At 42.6% G+C, this 24,249-nt stretch overlaps 1 protein-coding gene across 2 annotated transcripts in view; it reads right to left on the bottom strand.

Annotated features, from left to right (window-relative positions):
• Nucleotides 1-21,409, bottom strand: part of S1PR3 (sphingosine-1-phosphate receptor 3) — a 37,886-nt gene extending 16,477 nt beyond the window's left edge. The window contains exons 1-2 of one of the 2 annotated variants that reach the window (XM_078675646.1): nucleotides 20,806-21,403; nucleotides 919-1,180 (exon numbers count right to left, since the gene is read on the bottom strand). The gene's annotated coding sequence lies outside the window, so the exon portion shown is untranslated. Of the gene's footprint in view, nucleotides 1-918; nucleotides 1,181-20,805 lie in introns of both variants that reach the window. The other variant, XM_078675645.1, reaches the window with a different exon arrangement.
• Between the last annotated feature and the right edge of the window lie 2,840 nt (nucleotides 21,410-24,249).

Genomic DNA, 24,249 nt, shown 5'->3' on the forward strand with positions numbered 1-24,249 from the left:
GTTAGCAGGCCACAATGTGCATGTGTGTGATCTGCCCATAGTGCACTGTTTATGCACTTTTACGGATTGGCTCACAGTGTACACTCTCACATAAAGGCCCATGTTGCCACCTGTTGTGAGTGACACCCCCAGCTCATGTGGTAAACAAAGACAACCTTTCTCTTTAAACTCCCCCATCTCGCATGGAGCATGTATTGCTCTTCCATGACTTTCAGGGCACCTTCTGCGCCCCATTTTTGCACCATGTTGTGTTATGCACATTGTTCTGTAGTGTAGTTCCTATATTCTCAATAGGCTCTGCACATTGGAATAAAATACACTATAGATTTGACATAGGACTGAGGTCAGTATGTCTCTAACGAGTATACTAAACTTAATTGTGAGTGCCAGCTAGCTCAGAGGTCACTAGAAACTTTCTCGAATAAACAAGTAGGGATTTGTTTTTGACAACCGCATACACATGGCAACTTTGTTTCCCCGAGAATCGAAACATATCTTCAGAGTCGTGGAAACAATAGATAACTAGTTCACTCAGTCAATTGTGCATGCTTTGTTTCTACAGAGTTGCACAGAAATAGAGAGACGGGCGTTTCAATAAAAGGCATTTATTGAACAGTCTTCTTTCTCATGCAAGAGAGGTGAACTGCTACAATCGTTAGAGAGAATGCAAAGTATAATGCGTACAGCGAGAACAGTAATATAAAATAATACTGTAATAGCACTGTCTGTTGCTATGACGTAAAAATACATACATAAATAACACAGGCTAAAATACTCAACTGGTGCTTCTAAAATACGCCTACCCCAATGTACCTAACCTAGGTCTAGTACCAGGGAAAAAGTAGGTGCTGCTTAGCATAAGTTTTAGTTCTGCCAAGAATTGCCAAAGGTTTATCTAGGTACTAATCAGCTCCATACCTTAGAATGAAAGAGGTTGGTATCTCTGTCTCGAGACTCGATTTCCCAACAGCCCGCAAGGGGAGTCAGCAACACTGGAGCTGGATTCTTGGCAGGAGGATGTCAGCTTCTTTGTCAGTGCGTCAGCTGGAGAATCAGCTTCCTTTGGCACTTGCTGTAGTGAGCTGCGTCGGGCAAGTAGGTAGTCGAACTGCACCGAACCACACCGTGCTTTGCTATAGCAATGAAGGTATATTTATACCTTGAAGGTGTTTAGGAATGCCTGTATTGACATAAAAGTCAGGCATATGAACATCATAGATGAACCCCTAAGGAATAGTTGTTCATGCATATTAATGAGTTTCTTGGAGAAATCAATATCCAGGCCAGGGAAGTCCCTTCTGCTTAAGAGTCTGGTTTTCCAAAAAATCGTTGTGACGTAGATGAACGGATGGAAGTAACCATGCCTGTATTTGGGTAGCATAAATAAGTACTGGATTTCTATGCCTATATAAGGGCAATGCGAATTTTACCTATATAAGGGCATGAATCGAGAAATTCATTTGGAATCTAAATCGATAAACAACACCCACTCCACTTTCTTATGTCCGACCTTACTAAATTCTAAACATGTTTAGAGATATCTAAAACATATCTACACATGAAGTGTGAAAACCTCTCCAAAATACATAAAAATGCATTAGAACTGGCTGTACCCATAAAAGATGCATTGGTGCTGTACACATTAAAGCAATGTTTCATTCGAAGCATATATTCACATTTGGAATGCTAAATTAATGAATCATGAAAATATACATGTATGAAATGGCTTGTGAATACAGAAGAAAAAAGTCCAAAACCATTTCACGTCAGATTACATAAAACTGTTTGTATGTGGACATGGTTAAATATTGTCTCTTGGAAGTATTCAAATAATTCTTGTTCTCTATGAATAGTTCTACTTTAAGCAGATTACTTTGTGCAAAAAAAGAAAAATACAAATTTGAAAAAAGTTAATCATAGGAAAAGTTCTTTGTTTTCAAAAAATGAAGGTCAAATTCAAAGTCTCTCAGAAAACTTTGAGACAAATTGAACAGTCAGTGTTAGCGCTTGGAGAAAACATGAAATCTTCTTAGTCTGTAAAAAAATCATCTATCAATGTAGGTGACAGTTGGATTACCTTGTTTAGAAGATTAACCACACATAGATGTAAAGCATCGTCTTCAGCATTGGTCACATTAGCAATGTTCAAATTGGATGGTACCTGTGTGCCTGAAGTTTCCTCTTGTACCTCAGCATTAGCATTTTGCGTCTGTGAGATCTCAATGAATGCCGTCATCAGAATTGGTAGCTGCTGGGGACAACACTGCGCATGGGCCGTTACCGGGTCCAGCAAAGTATCAGCATCCGTTGGCATGACTGATGGGAGTGTTAGACAGATGTCTAGCACGCATTCTTCTCCGCATAGCAGTCAGCGTAGAACAGGTAAGATGCAATCTTGCCAGATTGGTCTGAATGACAGAAACCATGTGGTATTTAATTCTCGTAAACGAGTTAATCCCAAAATTTGGACTATGGGCTCACGACACTTCATCGCCAATAGAGCTCTCTCTATGGTGCTTGGAGTGGCGCTGGTGATTTGGTTTGCCATATTGTAGCAGTAGGAGCAAAAATAATATCCCCGCAAAGAGTCCCAAAAGGAGAGGCAGTCCGCCAAACACAGAGTGCACGAAGTTTGGAAATATTCTTAGGACTGCTTGAAAAGGTGCTAACAGTCCAGAACATACATTCTTGAATAGATGTACAATACCGCTCGTATCAGACATGTTTAGGATATGACTTAACATTTCTGAGAAATGTATAGGGCAGTTTGTAGTTAAGAGGGCATGTATCTCGGAAGAAGTCCTTGCAACTTGCAGATTAAAGGTCTCTTTGGCCGAGGTCAGTGGCATAGTTTTTTGCAAGAGAATGGCTTTCATTCTGCTTAAAGTGTCAATTCGTATAGAAGAGATGTTCAGTGAAGGCCATAAAGGCGACTACCTGTCTGTCTTAGTTTTAGGAAACAATACTTGCATACAGCAAGTGACCCTGGCTGACACAGTTACTAGATATGGTATACCTGGCAACATGCGACAGCAGCTGTGATCGTTCAACATGAGGTAACTTCCACTTGAAAGTTGTCCAAAAATTGGATCAATCACTGCAGCTGGCGAACCTTGTAGGTGGCAGGATAAGTTGTTAGAGGAACCATCGCAGGTCCATGTAAGTTTATACCCAGTCAAAGGAGAGAACCACTTAGTGCGTTTTTACCACTAAGAAACACTTCCCTTCCCCCATTCTAACATCTGTGTGTGTATGGTAATTCCCAGGATGTCTTGATGTATTCTTTACCCAACCTTTCATATGTGCCTGCTGGTATGTGTTTTAGGCAATACTGAAAATGGAAAATTGTAACAGGTAAAGTGATTGTTCCATGTATAATCCATTCAGTAGCTGGCATTTCTGCGACTGTAAATGGCAATCTTTCCAGTTTTTCAATGCTCAGCACCGAATAGTCTGCTCTTCTCTGTGCCAGTTTGATCTGTTTATCAGTGAGATTGAATTCTGAAAACAGTGACGTAGTATTGATTAAACGCCAAGGCACATAGCCTGAACAAAGGTTTTGCAACGTCCAGCCTAATAGCATGATAGAACATAATTGCGACTGACCATGTTGCAACATGACCAAGTCCTGTTCCATGATGTCTATGGCAGAAGACACTATGCTGTCCAATGAATATATCTTGGACGACAGAGTTGTTAATCCATTGTCAACTACAGAGAGAGTTTTCTCTAAATAATACGATCAATTTCTCGTATTTGTTCTGCAGTCTCTGCTTGCGTAATCTTCCATGCTTCATTATAAGCAGCATTGATACCGGCATATAAAAAATATTTATGATGCGGTTTTCTTGGCCCTAGCAAGAATTCCCTATGGTCTGTGCCATCTTTAAGTAAAGATAAGTGTTGTTTTATATCCTTAAGTGTAGATCTATGTAGCCAATCAAGGCAGAGCTTCTCTACACTGTACGTTGTTACTATTCCAGGATGCTGTCTTTGACCATATCTTAGGTCTGGCCTACTGATTGTGAAACCCTGTGTTTTGTTCAGTAATCTATCTTGACAGTTGTTTGTGTCTGCTGGCCAGATCAACCATTTTTCCCAATCTGGATCTGTTCCATTGTGATGCAAAAATAGTATGTACGTCGACCTCCCCCTCTGAAGTGTTATTTCTATCAGGTGTAGGTGTAGGTATGGACGGATTGTTCAGGTCTTTTATCTTGGCTAACCCAAGGCAAGATGTCTGTTGGATAGTGTCATTCAAAAACATAATTTGCTCAGGGATGATGCAGGCTCTAAACATTGCTTCTACCCCCTGAACCTGCCAATCTTTTGTACCCCAGACAGTTTTTGTCTCAATGTTGTCTTTCCAAAAGTCGAAACCTAGTTTAGACAGTTGGGCATAAAAGGCTGCAGAATAGATCTGTTTTGTATTGGTCAACATACTTTTCATTCCTGTTTTGTTTACATTTTTATAGTAAAATGATTTAGCATTTGATACATTGAACCCTGAAAAGTATGGAAACTTATTGGCAAAAGTTTTTGAGCTACCCTTTGGTGGCGTAGGACAATGTTCCCATTAGTTATACATTAATACATTTCTAGGATTTACAGATTTGTGAAAGAAATGATGACCATAATGATTATAACAATACATTTGTTCATAGTCTGATGATCCTTCTAAACATTCATGCTTTGTGAATACTGCAGACATTTCTAAGTCTGACATTATATTATTAACAGTCTCGAAGTCCCAATCCTCAGAAAAGGTACTAGATGAAACAAAGTCACTTAATGAAATCTTGAATTGGTGTGGAATCCTCAGCAGCTTCGAAGGGCCAAAATTGTCATAATCAGTTTTGTCCCAAGTTATACCCCCAGGTATAGGAACGGCTGTGATGTTCACTGATGACAAGTCTCTTTGTTCACGATGGATGATTTGTGTGCCTTGAGTAGTAAGTTGATGTTCTTACTTTTGACATATCTTCCATTTATCAGCATTCCCAGTGTTATTACAAGAGTCAACCAAAGTAGAAGAAAAAGCACACCCAACACAATCCAAAGTTCAATCCATGGTGAAACCAGGTAAGTTTTTTCCAGGTGATGAAAAAGCTTTGTTGCTTGTTCTTTGAAAGTTCGGTTAGCTGGCGTCGTTTCCGGTTCGGTGGGATCCTCAGAAAACGTATCAAAGTTAATGAAATAGCCGGAGGCAGTTCTGTCAATTTTTGGGATTGCATCAGGATTCGTTGAAATTGCTGGAACCACTGGATCACTTGTTACTTTGTTGTAGAATGGTGTTTCTTGACGAACTGTTATTTGGGTTTCAAGAGGTACAAGTTCCATAGCTTTGTTGCTAAGTCCTTCATTTCGCACCGCAGATTCTTCAAAGGCGATGAGTCTCTCAGTTTGAACCTCTTGGATAGTAGCTACATTAGGGCGTCTGTTACATTGGCGGAGTCCACTTGGCCACATAGTGCTGTTTGATCAGGTCAATGGACACAAACCTGTTCTCCTTTTTACCAGCAAGGGGCGGCAGTAAAACTGTTCTTGATCCATGGATTGCTAGGACAGGTACTGGTTGTCTGTAAGAAGGCCAAAATTCCTTTCGTCCGTGATCTTTTCTCTGACTAGATCACCAAGCTTTGGGATCTAGATAAGCCGTGCTGGGACGGTTGGTTTTTCTTCAGTGGTGGTGGGCTTCAGGGACACCTTGCTTTGTTTTGTTCTTATTTCATTTAAGTCCTGTAAAACAGCCAAACGGTCTTTGATATCAAATGTTTTTTTGTCTACCACTGACGTCTGATAATCGAGGTCCGCAACTAACATTCTGGTCCCAGAAAGGACTTCATATGGAGTGATACCCCCTTGAGAACTTCTTGGCAAATTGTTAAGACTTCATTGGACACTTATTAGATGTTTGACCCACCCGTCACCCAAGCCTAATACCCTAGTTGTTATAGATTGCTTTATGTCCCGGTTTTTTCTCTCCACAATCAAATTTCTCTCAGGATGGAAAGGACTAGAGTACCGCAATGCAAAGCCCAAACTGGCCATGGCCTCCTTGTAAGCTTGAGAGCTAAATGCAGGACCCTGGTCAGAATGTAGCGTGCCGACTGTGTATGTGCCGATAAAGACTCGCAAATCTTTTATAACAGTTCGAGCATCAGCCGAGCACTGAGGCAACATCCAAATGAACCTTGAGCATGAATCCACTGTGACCATGATATATTTATAATTACTATCCCTCTGTAAGGGACCGCAGTGGTCCAGGTAAATGCAAGCTAATTGGTTTATCTGAAATTAACAGCGGCGTCTGGGCAAGACATTTCACAGGAGAGACTTTTATCTTTTGGCATATTTCACATTCCAAAACATAGTTTCTGGTTTGTTTCCTCATGCGCGGGCACCAGTATATTTTTTTTAATAATGACACTGTGGTGGAACCACCTGCATGTGCAGAGGCAAACCCTTCATGTGCTGCTAAAATTAGTCCTAATCTATGTTCCATGTTTGGAATTACCCTATCCCCATCCCAGGGATTCGAGCAAACAGAACATTATTCGCATCAGTTATATATGAGTATTTGAGTGGAAACCCTTTAGGTAACGTTTTTCCGCTGTCTTTGCTAGAAGCATTGGTAGCCAGCATTACTACACTGTCTATTTTCATTTTTGAATGAGTGATTGCAGCTACGGAAGCCGTTTGCACAGCTGCCTTCGCGGCTTCATCAGCCAATGAATTCCCTTCAACGTGAACACCATCACGTTGATGTCTCAGTGTATGTATCACATGAGTCTTTTGTAGTCCTTGTTGTAACTGAACTACTTGTCTCCAAAGCAGTTTATGCTTGATTGTGCCACCTTTTGCATCTTTGTAACCATTTTGAATCCAGTTTTGCAAGTATTCATTGTAAGATTGAACACAATAATACCAATCGCACACTATGAATGTGGGGAATTCGCGATCTGCGTTTGCAAGTGCCATCTTGAATGCTTGTAGTTCAGCTCACTGAGCTGTACAATCTCCTGGAGATTGAGTTTTTGTGACCATTGGTCGGAATTTGCCATTGCGCCAGCTACCTTTAATGATCGCGCACGCCGCACTATAGGCTTGTTTACCCCCGTAGCGGATTGAGCTGATCCATCAGTATAAATTATACATTTATACTGGTCAGGAGGCAGATTTTCAGTAGGTAGAGGACATTCATGTTCATATTGTAGAAATGCTTGTGTTTTTAAATATGGATCAAAAACGTATTCAACATCTGTTGCAGTAAGAGAATTAACCCATTGTATCCATCTCGGATGTAAAGCTTTAGCATTTGGAATGCTCGCTTTTGTCACTGCCTCTCAGGCAGGTACAGGAGTTACGGCCATAATGTGTTTCCCCTGTGCGAGGGCTCTTTCTTTTGCTACAGCGGGCTGAACAGCTGTCCGAATTTTTTCTGTAGAAGTGAATTTTTTTTCTGCTTGTGTGTACAAGTGTGATTTGTAAGCTATTGGTACTTTTTCACCTTCGTTAAAAGTTAAGTATGTGAATCCGCATTGTCCTGGAATGATTCGGATCACTAAGTTGCGTACGTTTACGAGTGTTTGCAAATTTTTTGTTACTAACATGTCTGTTTGGAGTGAATGCAAAATTTCTGTGTGTTTTTTTGTCCAATTTACTGTTTTAAAATCAGGTTTGATTAAATCGTAGAGAGGTTTAACCCTTTCTGCGTAGTTTAGAATGTAAGTTCTTCCGAAATGTAAGAATCCTAGAATTGACTGTAGGTTTTTGGAGGTTGGAGCAGCGCACATTTCTCTAGAAAGTTTGCTGCCAGGCTTTTGCCTTCACTTGAAAGTTCATATCCTAAAAATAGGATGTTTAAATGGGAAATTCTAGATTTTTGGAAATTGAATTTATAACCCTAAGAGGCGAATCCAAGTATAATGGTATTCACCCTAATCAAGTGCCTACCCAAGTCATCATCTGTCAGATAGATGTCATCCACATATGATAATGCTTCATCATCATAAGTCTGTTTTGTTTGTAGTAACTCTATTACCCTTGGTGAAAATACCTAGGACTATTCTTGAATCCCTGGGGGAGACGACAGAAGTGACTATGTGTCCCCATAATTGAGAAAGCGGTCAAATACCTGCTTTCAGGTGCAATATTTTGACAAAAGAAGCCGTTGGAGATATCTAATGTGGTTTCATATTTTATACGCGCAATGTTATTCATTAATGCTGTACTGTGTGCATTTTGCACTGCAAATGTTTTGCAACAAGAATTTAGATGTCTGTAATCCAATACTAGACGATATGTATTGTCTGGTTTGGAGACAGGAAACAAAGGATTGTTCATTGACGAGGTGCATGTTTCAATCACCCCTTGGTATTCAAGTTGATCTAAGATCTCCCTGACCTGTTTTTTAGCTTCTTGCTTAACTGGGTACTGCCTTTATGCAGTTGGTTGATTTTTTAGTTAGATTTTATGGTGAGGCGAGTCCTCATCCCATCCTACATGATTTTGTATAATGCAGGAGCTTGGGCGACTGCCCATTTCCTGGCATATGTATATTTTAAATGAATTGGAATATGGTTATAGAAGGCTGGCATAATGATGTCCTCGCCATGTGGGCACTCCCTGACAAATTGTGGTGGCCAGTCTTGTACAGCTAGAAGAATGTCATAACCCTTAGAAAGTCGCTCCCAAAGAGTGCTCTCACTTTTCTATGTATGTCTCCCTCCATCCGGAGTGTTATTTCATATAACCTATGTGGAGAACTAACCCTGGTATCTGCAGTTTCAACCTGAATGAATTCATTCAAGTCCACTGTCTCCAGATGATCCTTCAGGTTCTGGCGAGCTATTGTGACTTCTGATGTGCTGTCCAACATTGTCTGAGCCCATTCTCCGTTCTTGAGTTCAAGATCCTCGGCATGTCTGATTTTTAGACCTGCTACTTTCTTTTTGGTAAATTGAGGTTTCTTGTTTTTCTGAACGTGTTGATCATCTTTGGACTTGACCCGTTCTTCTTTGTTTTCTGACCGTCCTCTTCTTTCGAATTTCTGTGACGTAGTCTGAAAGGTATGAGCGGAGCGTGATAATCAGTGTCTGGATATCTATCAGGTTTTCTTAAATTATCCCTGTTCCTGAGGTTATACCTCTTTTATGAGGGCTCCTTTTGAGGAGACCTACCTCTGGATTGAGAACGCTTCTCTTTAGAAGTTTGTTTGCTATTTTCACACTTCCCACAGTGTTTTTAGTAAAGACCTTTTCAGGGCTTTCAGACAGTTGGGGTTTCACTGGTTTCCCACCCAGACTGTCTGGGCCTAATTCTTTATAGGATTTTTCAATTATTCTGGCCAGTTCTTGTGGTTGCTCAGTTACATCAAATTCCCTTAATTTTTGGCGGATCGCCACTGATGCTGCTTCGCCTTTAATATTAGATAATATTATTGCTGAGACCTGTTTGGAATCTTTCAGTAGTTTCATGCCCTAATTTAAAGCAGGCTCTGCCCCGTATTCGTTTTGAATCATCTGTTTCAGGACATCAGGTATTACCGCCCTAGATGGCACACCATGTGTTTTAGTATTGATAGCAGCGAAGACTGTACCCCAAGTGGTGCAGCCCTCCAGATGTGGTGTGATCCCCATTGGTAAACAGATCGTGATGATCCTGTGTTTTCCATGAAGGCCAGTATTAGAAAATACTGCTTCGATTTGAGTCGTTTTTTGAGCTATCCAGAATGGAATTTGTTTCCTTTTTGCAGGTAACTTATCAATGACTGAGTGTAAAGTCTGTGGTGTAATTTTTAGTTTATTCCCCTGGTGAGATGTATGTTGTGGAATCACTATTGCAGGTTGGAACTGTGAGAGTCCACTTGACATATTGAACCAACCGTCTATAGATTTTGATTAACTCTTTAAGTTAAGTTAGTAACTCCGCATCTGACATTTCTTCAATGTCGGGATGTGGTGTATAGCCGGCTAAAATTGGCCATGTTGCTCCTGGTCTACCCAGTGGACCGAGTCTGGTAATGTAATTTAAATGTTTTAGGGCGCCTTTAAACCAGAGCTCATGCTCCTGGTATGTGAGTGGAATTTCAATGTCCTCGAAAGGAATATATTCTTCTGGTGGTTGATCTTCTTTGTAGAAGTGAAACACATGTGTTACTGGATTTGCTTCAGGGAAGACTATCCAAGAATAGAATACCTCTGTCTGGTGATATTCATGAGCCTCTATCACCAAAAATTGCCCTACCACCTCTCGATGTTAAGCCATGTTTTATAAGTTTTATAGTGATGGCTTTCCTTAAATTTAGAGGAATGCATAGAGCATCCTCGTCGGTTTCTTGGAAACCTGTGAAGTTAAAAGCTGCATCGGCTGGATCAGCCACAGCACCACCGGTTTCGGTGTTGTTGCCGTTATTCAACATTGTTTAATGACAAATTGCAGAGCAAGTTTCAAGGAAACAAAGATAAGGTGCCCAATATTTTCCAACACTATATTCTTCAACGGTGAACAAACCAAAAACTAATACTTCGGATTTTCGTCCTACTCAGCTATGGTGGATATTATCCTTTTACCCACTCCAGACGTCTATTGGAGTATTTACTGGAAAAGGGGTCTCTAAGAAAAGCACAACTGTGTTTCTTTCCTATCTAGCATTAAATGGGTGCCTTACCACACATTGGGCGCCATGTAGTGTAGTTCCTATATTCCCAATAGGCTCTGCGCATTGGAATAATATACACTATAGATTTGACATAGGACTGAGGTCAGTATGTCTCTATCGAGTATACTAAACTTAATTGTGAGTGCCAGCTAGCTCAGAGGTCACTAGAAACTTTCTAGAATAAACAAGAAGGGATTAGTTTCTGACAACCACATAAACATGATAACTTTGTTTCCCCAAGAATCGAAACATATCTTCAGAGGCGTGGAAACAATAGATAACTAGTTCACTCAGTCAATCGTGCATGCATTGTTTCTACAGAGTTGCACAGAAATAGAGAGACAGGCATTTAAATAAAAGAGATTTATTAAACAGTTTTCTTTCTCATGCAAGAGAGATGAACTGCTACAATTGTTAGATAGAATGCAAAGTATAATGCGTATAGCGAGAACAGTAATATATAATAATACTGTAATAGCATTTTCTGTTGCTATGACATGTAAAAACACATACATAAATAACACAGGCTAAAATGCTCAACTGGTGCTTCTAAAATATGCCAACCCCAATGTACCTAACCTAGGTCTAGTATCAGGGAAGAAGTAGGTGCTGCTTAGCATAAGATTTAGTTCTGCCAAGAATTGCCAAAGGTTTCTCTAGGTTCTGATCAGCTCCATACCTTAGAATGAAAAAGGTTGGTATCTCTGTCTCGGGAATCGATTTCCCAATACCCCGCAAGGGGAGTCAGATACACTGGAGCTGGATTCTCGGCAGGAGGATGTCAGCTTCTTTGTCAGTGTGTCAGCTGGAGAGTCGGCTTCCTTCGGCACTTGCTGTAGCGAGCTGCGTCGGGCAAGTAGGTAGTCAAACTGCTCCGAACCACACCGTGCTTTGCTATAGCAAGTGAAGGTATATTTATATTTTGAAGGTGTTTAGGAATGCCTCTATTATGTTAAAGTCGGGCATATGAACATCAAGGATGAACCCCTAAGGAATAGTTGTTCATGCATAATAATGAGTTTCTTGGAGAAATCAATACCCAAGCTAGGGGATGTCCCTTCTGCTTAAAAGTCTGGTTTTCCAAGAAATTGTTGTGACGTAGATGAACGGCTGGAAGTAGCCATGCCTGTATTTGGGTAGCATGGGCTATGCCTAAATAAGGACTGGATTTCTATGCCGATATAAGGGCAACGCAAATTGTACCTATATAAGGGCCTGTATCTGGAAATTCATTCAGAATCTAAATTGACATACAACAGTTCCACACAGTTCACACATTGTTCATAGGGTCTTATAGTTGCTGTCCACTGCCTTACAAATTACCCTCTCCTTCCTCTTTTCTACAACACAGCTTAGAGACATTGGCAAAGCCAATAGACCTATTGGCTATGTCAATGCTTGTTTGGATGTTGAGGTAGCGATAGGGGCTTTGATTTATTTACAAGGCAGTAAGCCACTTAACTTGGTTTATGCTGCCTTGTGAAAAAGGCCCCTTTTCACACTATGAAAGGCAATGGGTGTTGCGTGGGTGTTCCACTGCAACACCCATTTATTTTGATGCTGCCCCATATTTACAAGGTTGCCGTAAATATGGGGCAGTGCCAAAATTAAGACCAGGGAAAACCTGGTCTTACCCATGCGCAAAGAGGAGAAATGTTTAATTTCTCGTTGTTTTTGCTGTTTCCATGTGTGCAGCGTTGTGCAACACACAACGAAACAGCAAAATGCCATTGATTTGTTATGTGCAGGAAGGTGATGCAGCACACATAGAAGTTACAAAATGCCATTTAAAGATTGTTTATGTGCAGGAAGAGACACTTTCCTACACATAAATAATCTTCCCCTGCAATGCAGACACACTTGCACTATAGTGCAAGGGTGCCTGCGCTGGGGCTAGGCATCTAAATGTAGTGCCAGCACAGGAGTAAACACAGGGCTGCACCATATTGTGAATATGGTGCAGTCCTGCATTTCAGAAGTGGCGGAGCTCAGCGTTAAGCTAAGAATGCTTACGCCACGCTCTGTCACTTCCATTGTAAATATGCCCCTAAGTTGGAAAAGGGTTCCCTCATTTCAATCACTGGCTAGAACTTTTTTTCTGTCATTTTGAAATGGTCCTTACTGGAAATTCATGGAAGCCCGTCTACTGTTCGTCATAAGAAAAGATTGTTTAGAATCCTTATTTGTGTCTCCCCCATAGAACGGTAGGTCAATATAAAGAGTGCGCACCACCTGCAGACACCTGCACAAATTAAGCACTGACTGACTAAAAGTGCGTTCTGTGTCTTGGTTAGCCTAATGAACATTCGACCGACTTGCATTTTTTGAATCTTACCAAAATACCACTAGATGGTGCTATATGCTCCTATGTTTTGTAGGCTTCATCTCCTCATTTAGTGTTGGAAGTTCATGTCTGATCATCCTGCTTTCCCTTCCATAACAGAGGCACATTTCAGGTGGAATGAAGCTGTAACACGGTTGTGGAAGACACGCATGAAACACCGAGCCATTCCCCATTTGTGCTGCAAGAAGGCTGTACTGGGCAAGAGGGGGTGAGCGGAGGCGGCATTTTAAGCTTGCGAAATCTTCGGGTGAAAGTTAAAACATCTGAGGTGTTCCCACAGATCTCATAATTCCAGTGGGGGTGGGAGCTGCTGGTACCTGCACCAACGGGATTGAGAGGCCACTCGTAAGGAGCGCTGGTTGCTATGTGCCTCTAGCCAGCAGCAGACTGGAAATTCTGTCACTCTTGCATTTGTCTAGTAGGCTGCAGGCTGGGGGGCAGCTTGCAGAGCAGGGCGGGCTATCTTGGCTCAACCATCGTCTTATGTTGCCGCTACAGTTGCGGCTTCCTGCAGTGTGGCACTGGTTTGAACATTTTTACCGGGCTGATTTTGGTTTCTAATCCAAACGTGTCTCCAGCACACAGGGCAAAATTCAGAAGGACCTGTGTGTGAAATGAAATTTATGGCAGCGCATAAAGAAAGTGCCTGGTATGATGCACAGAGAGAAAAAGTATTGGACATATTCGCAAAGCAATGGCGCAGCGTGGCGCTGCAGCAACTTTTTCTGTGCTGCGCTGTGCCATTTAAAAAACGCAGGGATGCATCTCCTTATTACACCTGTTTTTTCCCTGGTGCTCCAAATAGCTGCCTAGCGCCAACACAGGCAGCCTTGAGCCATAGTGCAAGGGTGCCTGCAGTGCGCGGAATCATCCTAGTAACCCAGAAATCCTTACATTATGGTGCAAGGGAGCCTACGTTGCAGGAATCATTGTTTATGAGCAGGAATGGGCACCTTCCTGTACATAAACAATCTCTAAAGGTGATTTGCTGTTTGTATGTGTGCTGCAGAATGCAGCACACATAGAAAGTACAAAAGCGAGGAAAAATAAAAGTATTTCTCTTTGTTGCGCTAATATAACTCCTGTTTTGGCATGGCGTTAGTTTTTTGTCGCTGCCTCAGATTTACACATACTTGTAGATCTGGGACATCGTCAAAAAGCAATGGGTGTTGCGGTGGACCACCCACAGCAACACCCATTGCATGCCACTTCCACACATATTTCTGCGTGAAAGGGTCCCATATTTACAAAGCAGCATTAAGCCATGCTTTGTAAATATGGTTCAGGGTATTGTGCCACCTGAACATCGAAAAAAGTGACGTTACGGTGGCGCAATCCCCTCGTAAATATGCTCTGTGTGTTTTCCTACTTGCACAATGAGTCTATTAAATTCTTTTTTGTGTGTAATACAAATAGAATGTATAAATAAATGCATAAACAAACACATACATAAACTATATAACTAAATAACTACTATAACTCTGATTAATGTGGGATAGCAGGCCACTCAATTTTACTCTATCCTAATCACCTGAGGTGGCGATACGTTTGGAACTCTGTAATTGTTACTAGAATCATAAAATGACTATTTGTACAGGACACATCACAAACCGAATTGTCCTAATGCACGCAAATACGTTTGTGTTAAGTAATTTTTATTATATAGTTGAACAGCAGTCATTTTTACAGACAATCAGGGCCATAGCTTTCCAATTCCAAAACCAATCGTCACTACTAAGTACGCTTGTAGAATGAATTCCTAGCCTCGGTGCTATAGGTTTGAGATGAGACCCACATACATCCCACTGTGGCTGTAACAGAAATACCCCTGTTTCTAAAAAATAGACTGACCCTGCACCCGAGAAAAAACTATATTGTTAATTGTATAACCAGTGTAGTACACTTTGTATTGATTCATAAGAAGAATTGCCACAAACAGAATTTAACTTCCCAAAACAGAAAATATATTAAGCAGTCTTGATTGTAGTTGAATCTAATTCTTTATTGTAATTCTTCAAATCTCCTTGTTCTTGACTTTAAAAACAACAACCAATTGCTTTGCCACCAATGCGTTTCATCCCCCTTGGGACTTTTTCAGGGCTTATTATAGTCTTGTTCCTTGAGTTGTTGGTAGGTATGGCTTCAAGCCAACCTTAGCAGCAACCATGATAGAAAAGGTATTACACGAGACAATCCCCCTCGTTCCTGAGGATTCCTATATTCTGGGCGGATTTGTTCCAATTTGATAATGTCGCTTGAATAGGCCGATGCTCAATGCTTATAATTTTTCATCTTTCATCACAGTAGATGGATTATGCCTTCTAATAGATTCGGTCAATGTGAGCCGATGTTCAAATTTCTCTCTCCAGTAAATTTCTCAATTTCGTAGTAAAGTTGTCAAAGATTTTTTCCCATTAGTCATATAGACGGTTGTTGGTTGACGTGAAACACTCAGCTCTTTGAGCGCACCTTGGGATGCTCGGTCTTTCCACCCAGGGAGTTTAATTGAGTGCTTCCTCACAAATGCATTAGGCCGGGGAGTCAGCATCAGTGAGATGACAGCAAGGGAGCGATGGCGGGCAATCCGTAGATTACAGGCTAAAATCTCACTGTCCTGGAACAGGAAGTACTTCATAATAATGCATTTGTGAGGAAGACCTCCATTAAACTATGTGATGAACTGTTTCATGGGGCACCCAGGACCCCAGGGGTCCACAACTGGTGTTCTGAGGCCACAGTACTACTGGACCCCAAACTGGATTACCACATCCTGTTCCACAGCAATTGATTCTCCCAGGGTGGAAAGACCGAGCAGCCCAAGGTGCGCTCAAAGAGCTGAGTGCTATTGTATTTATACTGGGGCTGTACAATGTTGCAATCCTTTGAGAAAGTTGCAAAGCCTCATGGATAGCAACTTTGTGCATGTCTTGAAAAGATTCTATATCCATGAAGTACACAGCTAATTATGGGGTGGATTCAGAGTTTGGTGGATGCTTGGCAACTGCCAACAAGTGGCAGATGTATCCCCTACATAGGGTGGACGAGACATCTGTCTCACTTTGGAGGATGTGCTGACTCCGCCAAAGCCTAAGTCAGGTTTTGGCGGATTCAGCACATATTATTTTATAACAGTTGCAAAGATGGTGGGGTTAGGCGGGGGGGGGTATTCTTGACAGCTGGATCATCTGCCCTTCTAAGGCTTCTAATCCAGGCCTGTCTCCAGCCCTTAGAAGGACAGCTGGAAAGCCCACCCCCGCCTCGAGTCAGGTAGTGGTTGCCACTTTTATGTTATCTTTTCTCTGCAGCATCATTCCCTGTCACTTGTCTCTACTTCAGAAACACCCAAGGCAGGACTTCTTGGAGAGGCTGAAAATGATAGCGCGACTGAGTGGCTGCCATTGCATTTCTCTGCTGCACCCTACGTCACAGCTGGGAAACACAAATCCCTACAGCCTGGGACCCCGATTGTGTGGGGCGAGACATCCACCCACAGGGGTAGGAGATGTTTGACTATACCTTCCAAAGGCAAATTCAGAGAACGTTGTACTTCTTCGCTAACAATGAAATTCCTCCAATTTTCTGGCAGAATAAAAAATATCTCTCTTACATATTGTACACCATGCTCCTTGCCAAAACCATTGGTGAGCTACTAAGCTGCTTGGGTAGTGGAAGTCATGTAGGGCCAACTAGGGTAGTAAAAGTCATGTAGGATCAAGTGACTGTCTTTTGAACTCAGAAAGCAGGATTCTCCCTCCTCTTCAGCACTTGACCAAACTATGCCATTCTGAGGAAACCACTTTATCTACTTATTGCTAACACCATAAGTATATGGTATATGTGTAATGCCCCACAGCAAGCGGCTGGATACCCTTGCAGGTGACAAGGAGCGCTAAACAAATACCTCTTGATTGATTGATGTCAATCCTTGTGATAATTGAACTCGAGCATTCTGGTCTTATTTCCAAGTAACATTTTACTGTCCCCTCGTCATCATATAACTCTTTCTAGAGTCCAGTTCTTCCCCCTTCCCCCTGCATCCCCCAGACACATGCCATAGTGACATAGGCACAGTTCCTTACATTTCAGAGTTGGCTGACACAGTAATGTTCTCGTTAAACTCTATCAGCATACAAAGCGGCCAAATAAAAATGTTTCACTTTAAAAGCGAAATATCCTAATTTTTTTACATTTCTTTTAAAGATGCGGCAAAAAAATTAAGTGAATAGAAACTTGAAATTAGATGACCAAAATAAATCTATGTCTAATAGAAATGAATTGATATTTGACAAAAAAGCTATTTGTGATTTACAAATCAAATTTTTAAAAATTGCTCCAGATTCTTAGTGTGGTGAATTGGTTGGTTAGTCGTGAAATGTATTGTATTCACAATTCATTTTGTCGAGAAGTGACATTCCAGCCTTCTGTTACAATATTTGTCTGATCCATTAAACAATCGCCCAGTGTTCTATGGAACTTCATAACTTCTCGCTGGGCAAACAGAATGTGTTTATTTTGCCCTCTCTAATCTTTGGCATTTTAAACAAAAGCACATGTTTTTCCAAGCAGGCCGGCCACCCTGGGATGTCTGTGTTCAGCTGAATGGAAAGCGGAGGGCAATATCGTCAAGATCTTTTTTGTCATACAGACTAGCACATCAAGTTCTGCACAATGTTGGTGCCAAACATGTGGTGGAAATGTTCAGCACAGAGGGTACCAATTAATAATTGATTGATGGTTGTTAGAAATATTTAGTATATCATTTCTATCTGAATGCATAGATCTGGAAATATATGCAACTTAAATCGTTATCAAACTACATGAGTGACACAAAAGTGTAACAAACACCAAATCCCACAGGGACATTATTTCCAGGAAAAGCAGCCTGTAATGGCTGGCTCCGTCCTACAGGAAACTATTACCATTTTGAAAATTGCCTCAAGGTCAATTGCTCTTGTGAATGTGGAGCAAATAGAGAAGTTATATATCTAGGGACATGTATGTTGTTACACAGTATAGTGCTGTTATATAATATGCATTAATAACTTGTATTTGTCATTTTAAATTAGATCTTGGGCCCTCATTTTGACTGGGGATGTATTTTTTTCAATAATACCATTTGAGAAAATACTGACACAGGGGCTTTTGCTTTTCCCAGGGCACCATTCTGAAGGAAATATTGTGTTTCTCCCCGTGCAGATGTTGCCTGGCTTTACTGGTAGAATCTGAGTGGGGAAACATGCTGGGTCTTAATTGTCAAGTTATGACCTATATTTGGGTGAAAAACTGTAGTTCCATCTGAATCTGGATTAGTAGCTGGATGAGAATTAATATTTAGATTTTTTTATGTAATGTTTTTTAAACAATGCCTGCTATTTTTTCACAGACATCCTCATATATAAATATTCAACCGTTTGCAATTTAAAAGAAATTCAAGACTTTGTTTCCTGTGACACCATGCAGAAGCTCTTGAAACTTGTCACTTTCTTCCTTCTCCCTCCTGGCTGAGGTATGTGCCGTCCTAACTATGAAGAATGGAGCGTGGGCCAATTCTCACTACATCTGTAGACACTGGTATTCTGTAAACTGCACTACTGCAACAGACTTTAAGTGAGTCTTCCTTAAAACTATCTTGCCCCACTGGATTAGGCATTACATTGCACCACAGACACTTTGCGTGGTTTCTAGGGACATACCCCTACCGCATGTTATAACCATGAAGTTGGCTGGCAGACAAAAACAGGGCACCGCAGAAGATATCGATAAGCTGTATTCCATTCCACCAAGTCAGTAGTTGGCTGTACTGTGCTAACCTGGTGGACTACAGCCCCCCCTATCTAAAGCTCTCTGCCAGGCAGGCGGAGATCTCCATGCCTTTAGCCGAGCAGTGAAGATGAAGCCAAAGTTTTTTCCCCCTAAATCAAACCCAAAAAACTGTAGTTTTTGACAAACAAAAAAATCATGGACCTGATGCGCTGAGAATTTTTTCCCAACCTGTGGTGGGGCATTAATCTGACGACCTGTTTGGGAAACTTTTCTAAGCAGTCTGAACATTAAAAAAAGGATCTGCAACATCCGCTTTCTATAGGGCAGATGGTCTTACATCCACAGAACAAAGGTCCAATGTCGTTGGGCAGTTGGTCAAAGGGTTGTGTCGACAGGTACAGTACAAGTTCCTCTATCGGAAGCATGATAGCTAAATAAGCCAGCCACTCACGTGTTGGTGCACAGGGTATCCACCGCATATTTGGCAGATGACCCTGTCCATCAAACTATAAATGAGTTTCTTAGTCTCTAAAACAATGAACAAGTCCTCATCGGACTCCTTCTCTGAACCTTCAGCATTTGACTCCTACTCAAAACCTACAACTTGTCAGTCAGAAACTCTCAGTCACACCAATACTCCATGCATTGCAATTAGATTCAGTTTTTTCTGATTTCCACCGCCCCTCGGGGCAACTCTACTTGTGCATAACTTCATACATTTAAATTCTCTCTTAAAGAACTGCCTTTCACAAGAACTGACACATTGGCTGGTCTCAGTCTGATCCTCCAAGAATGCATCCTCGTGATACTTTCCATTTCAGCATCAAGTTGCCTATGTACCTTTGCTATATGTATGTTCTGCATTGTTATTGGCACCACTGACCAGCCATCAAACCCATCAGTGTCTCTGTATATTACCACCAAAAGGAATACACACTTCAGGTACCAGCACAGCATGGCTTATTGAAATACTTCTGCTTTTCAATAAATAGATGGCGTTAAGGGGTGAGTGAGAAGGTGACAATGTTTGTAGATGAGAGGGGGAGACACGTTTTTAAATGTATACCAATTTGCAGGCTCTTGGCTGTGGACCACCGGGCGATCACTAACGTTACTATATTATAAGTAAGGCTATACACAATACAGCTTCTGTTTTACACTGTTACTTTATCACAACCAAAAAAGTGCATTTAATTTTTAAATAATACTTATTGACAACCCTCCGCCACCCCCCTCCAACCCATTGATGTGAGAAGGGAAATGCCTCTGGCGAAGCCCACGGAGAGAGCAACGGCTTTTCCCACCACTTCAGGACCGTCCCTTCCCGCGTGTGCTCTAATTCTGAGGTAACACTATTGTTAACGGGCTTCGGAGGCGGGGAGGACGCGCTGTGCGTGTCTTGACTGAAAGGAATGGAAACCCTGTGCAGGCTCGTGCCCTTGACACCGGCCCCTGCTCGGGCTCGGCTCGGTGCTCTGGACTTGGGACACGCGTTGTTTCCGCGGAACTCACTGGACGCGGAAACTCCAACTCCAACGGAGCCAGACTCCAACAGCGAGGGGCAGGGGTCCCTCTCCTGCCCATCACGGACAGACAGACCCCTCGGTCTCACTTCAGCTGAACGTGCCGAATATAAGTTGGAAATAAATGCACAACCGCACGGATGAAACAAACTCTGAAACTTTTCGGGGGAAAACGATGAAAATGTAGTTTGGGATAAAAATGACATAACAATTAATACGAAATAGAAAAAAAAAAAAAAAAAAGCAACTAACGTGAAAGACCGCCAGTAACCGAAAGTTAAGCTACGTCAAAACCTAAACCTCAGCGTTTTGATGCATACTTGTTCCTGTTGGCAATGTTTGCTGGATGAATTTGGAGATAAACTTTAAATTAAAAACATTGTGACTAGAACTAGAATTAAACTATGATGGGAAAGTTACTCAGCCCCCACCAGAAAAGGCAGACCCCGTGTTATGTGGGCTAGGGTTTCAAATGTGCCCCCACCGGCCCCCCTGGAGAGTCAGATACTCACCCATCTGTGTCTGTTCCATCCTGGCTGCTGACCCGTGCCGGTGCGAGTTCATGTGACCCTTGATGTCGCCAAGCCCCCTTTGTTTCAGATGTCTCTGCGGTCCGCACAACCCAGGCAACTGGGGTCGAAAAGGTGGCTCCTGTGACCTCTGGCATCCGGCGACACCCCGGGCTCTGCCATAGCCCGTGCTGGCGGACCTTGTTACCGAACCCACCGCTCTTTGCCCTGGGGAGGTGGCGGAACGCTTGAGGAGTGTGCGTCCTGCTGCTGGGGACGTGGGACTTCTGAGGTGATTTGAATCTTTCTACGGCTAGGGTGGCCGGTGCTCTCCTGAGGTGAGGGTGCCCTCCTGATGTGAGGTGGCCCTGCTGAAGTACGAGGGTCCTGCTGAAGTCCGGGGCTCTGCTGAGTGGAGGGAGTTCTATTGAGGTGAAGTAGTTCTCTTCAAGTGTTGAAGGTTCTGCTGAGGTCAGGTAGCCCTGCTGATTTGAGGGGGTCCCGCAGAGATGAGGTAGTGCTGCTAAGGTGAGAAACCCCCCTCCCCTCACTTTGAAGTGAGTGAAGTAGTCCTTTCCCTTCCGGCTGCTCCACTGCACAGTTCGGGGGGAGACTCTTTGTAAAGTTTGCGCCTGGACCACGCTGGCCGAGCCGTGCCTCCCACTCACACTGGAGACACCCAGCCCAGTCCCCACCTCTCCCCCCTCCCTCTCTGCACTACTTTCTCAACCCTGCAAAGAGGACATGCAGTTCGTTTCCCCCCCTGCTCCCTGTCTGCAGTCTAGATTATTGGTGCACGTGTTAGTACCTTGCTTTTAAACAGCGCATCGCTGATTAGGTTCGTAAAACATTTATTTCACCTGACCCTAGGTCTTTTAGAGCATGTATAATGATGCTTTATTTAATTTCAGAAAGCGTGTAATGAAGGCTAGTGACCGCAAGAGGGCTCTCTTTCACTGTACAATACACTTATGAGGCAAGACGTACTGAGCAGAAAACACGTGGAACGTGTACTGTCATTTGTGAATAGGCTATTGACAGACACGATGGATGTGACATACCTGCCAACTCACATGGTCACACAGCGTGACAAACGATATCCCTTCACACGTTCTCCCGGCGAGGAGCCGATGTCACAAGGTGGGAGGGAAAACGAGCTGGAAATCACTGTAAATGGTGGATTTCCTACTCGTTTACGGAGGCTTTTAACTCCCGACGTCCGTTTAGGGGTGTGAAAACACCCCAGGACACCGGCTCTAGCCTCAGGAATCTTTACCTCTGTTTTTGGAGGAGAGTCATTGGGGGCGGGAAGGGGGACAATAGTGCCTCTCAGGTGCTTCAGTGTCACGTGGCCCCGCCCCCTCCTCACACCATGAGATTTCGGTGTTAGTTGGCAGGTAGGATTTGATGTCCTTTTATGTAAACACATCACAATACACAGGGGTGTGTGGTCTTAGGGGCCCACTGCACCCCATTTGTACCAGTTTGTATCACTACCAGATGAGGCGATGGGGCCCCTTCTCCTTGCTTGCATTAGGGCCCTTTGCAACCAGGTCACGCCCCTCACAATACATACAGGTCTCCCTTCAAGGCTGTTCAGCTTCCAACGTGGGACTTAATCCAGGTAGAAGTGGAAGAATTTTGAAGGGTATTGCTAAGACAGATTGCATGAAAGTGTATTTAAATATAGGGTGAACAGGTATTAAAAATCAAACCGAGGACCTTTCACGAACATAGTAATAGGACTATAATTCTGCACTGATTGAGGTGCAGAGAAGGACATAATTGACAGCTCATCTCTGAAAACTTTAACGTGCTAAATTTATTACAATTTTTCATGACAGGTGGTGAGAATATTTACACATTAAGGCTCTTTTGAGGTGCCAGAACGTCATTTTTTTGACATTCCAATGGCGCAATGTGCCACGGCATATTTATAATGCCATGTTAAGTGGCTTTTCGTGGCCTTACAAATATGTGCCCCTTTCAAGCAGAAAACTGCATGAAAGGGGAGGTCCATGGGTGTTGCTGGGGGGCGTTCCCAGCAACATCCATGACCTTTTGACAATGCCCTCGATTTACTAGAAATCGTAAGTCTGAGGTTGCGCCAAAAACGTACACCTCCCCAGGGGAGGCGTGTGGGAGGCACAACGAGGAGAAAACTCTTTATTTCTCCTTGTTTTTCCTCTTTCTATGTGTGCTGCATTCTGCAGCACAAAGAGAAAGAGGAAAAAGCCTCTTATTGTTTTTATGCAGGAAGGTTTTTCTTCCTGTATAAAAATAATCATCCTCGCAGCTTAGGGGCCCTGGTACCATGGTGCAAAGGTGCCTGCATTGGCGCACTGTAGCCCATTGTGCGCCCGTGCAGGGGAAAATGACAGGAATGTGCCATATCTAATAGATATGGCACATTTTTGCCCTTTTCTTTTGACGTGCGGCAGCGCAGCAGCAAGGCCTGCTGCGCTGCCCTACGGCAAAAAACACATAAATGAGGACCTAAACATTTTCAATGTTGCCAAAACCACAATGCCTAGCCTTAAGCTTGTGTGTTTTTAGGGCTGCTTTGGCAAAGGCCTTTTGATTTTCACAAAAATTATATGAATGATATCCATACTTTTTTTGGTGGGAAGACGTTCCCCAGCCTTTTTTTCCATTGGTCAGGTTTGTTATTCACATTTTTCTTTTACCCAAAGAAGCATACAGTATGGGGCAGTGGGCCAGAGGACTTCAGTCATTCGTTAACTTTACTGTGAATAATGGAATTCTGGACTTTCACAAGAAAATCGCCAGCACAGAAAACAGCTCTATTCATGGCCATGGACTACTCTGGGAATGTATGCTTTTTGAGACCAAAAAGGACTTTTGCTTTCAGCCAATAATTTTTTAATAGTTTCAAGGGCCCAGCAGTTACCCCAACACAAAACCCATGGCAAAACAAAAGAAGCATTGCCAAAACCAAAAGGCTGCCTGTCAATGCCAGTCTTGTTGGGTTTGAAAATGCTTGTTTGAACTGTATTTATATCGCTTGTTAGCAATCCGTGAAGAAGTGCTGTACATTGGTTATAGAAAACAGCACATTAGAACTCGGGGTGTGGGAAATTCACTGCATTTGTTTACGCATAATGACACGTAATGTGGGCATAATTATGCATAATTGAATGAATGTTTACTCCCAGGGGAAGTGAAGGTCGCAGACCAGTCCTCTCCCGGGGTGCTTCGTGCTGGCCTCAGGACATGGTGGGGATAGGGTAGTTAGTGGGAAGGAGCAGGTTAATTGTAGGGCCAGATAGGCACCAGGAGTGGCATATCCGGCTGGTAGGGAAGTAGTTTAGCAAGGTTTTTATCTGGGTTAAAGTGAGTTATTGTTAGGTTAGGCATACCTGGTCTCTGCCTTGATGGAGAGTGTGGTACGGCAGAGCAACCATGGCAACGCCGGACAATGAGGCG

This window comes from Lissotriton helveticus, chromosome 2_1 (genome assembly GCF_964261635.1).
Source record: "Lissotriton helveticus chromosome 2_1, aLisHel1.1, whole genome shotgun sequence".
NCBI lineage: Eukaryota > Metazoa > Chordata > Amphibia > Caudata > Salamandridae > Lissotriton > Lissotriton helveticus.